This window comes from Lagopus muta, chromosome 4 (assembly GCF_023343835.1).
Source record: "Lagopus muta isolate bLagMut1 chromosome 4, bLagMut1 primary, whole genome shotgun sequence".
In the NCBI taxonomy this organism is placed as follows: Eukaryota; Metazoa; Chordata; class Aves; order Galliformes; family Phasianidae; genus Lagopus; species Lagopus muta.
Window position 1 is genome coordinate 27,348,599 of NC_064436.1, and position 1,152 is coordinate 27,349,750.

Below are 1,152 nucleotides of genomic sequence, written 5' to 3' on the forward strand. Positions count from 1 at the left end.
TGTTTATCTTCATTTTATTATGACCAATGCATGAACATTGCTTAATTAAAATATATTCTTCTTCCTTGGAAGTTGCGTTCTCAAGAGAGACAGCAGCAATTCATTTCCCATTTTGCCTTCAAGACTCCAGACCATTCAAGATTGTAACCACAGGCTCACAGTGATGGCTGAGCTGCTCAGTACAGGATTTGGAATACCCTGAGTTGGAAGGGACCATGAGGATTGCTGGTCCAGCTCCTGGAACAGAGGAATTGAATTTGCATCCCCTGCCTGAGGCACTGTGTATGTTCTACCAAAGCACTTGCAGTGTGTTCTGCACCTCTGGTACAAAGGCCGTGTTGCTGGATGGGCATTTAAGGTTGTGCTATGCTAATGCTGAGAGAATTGCTTGCAGGGATAGTGACATAGCAGTAAAGCATTCAGACAGCACAAGTTGTGGGTTTTTTTTTTGTGCAGTTCTGTCAGGAGGAGTTAGTTGTTTGGTTATTTGTTTTCATTTCGACATAAGTTGCCCTACATAACAATAAGCCTCACTGAGTGGAGTCTCTTTGTCGAGTTGCACTAAAAAGTGTGTAAAGCTAAGGTACAACTGTCCTTTCTCTTGCACATAGCTTCTCAGTTATAAAACGGACATTCACACGTGTGTTGTGGCCATCTCAAACTGTACAGACTCAAATGCAGCCCTGTATGGGATGGGATCACAGAAGCAGGCTGCGATGTTGTTGATACCTACGGACTCATACTGCTGAAAACTACAGAATTGCACCCTGTCACCCAGATTGCACTGTGAGTGCTGAACACCAGTGCTGGTTGTGGAAATTTAGCAAAACATCTTGATCTCTAAAGCAACAGGTGAGAAGGACTCCTGTTATCAGAACAGAAGAATTTAGGACTTTGACAGGCACCAACACACCCCTCGCAAGGATGGATGACAAGGCAACATAGTCTCACTGGGAGGTAAAGCTATAAAACTACTGTTAGGACTCTGCTCTTTGATCACAGGAAATTAAACACTTGGGCTATCTGGCAAGAGTTGTGCACACCTTCAAAGAAAACACAGTGAGAGGTCTGATTGCTCAATCGTGGCTGTTACTGATTCCCTACCTGTGGCCAGTCTCTAGGGGTTGTGTGCACTTGAAGGGTGTGTGTGGT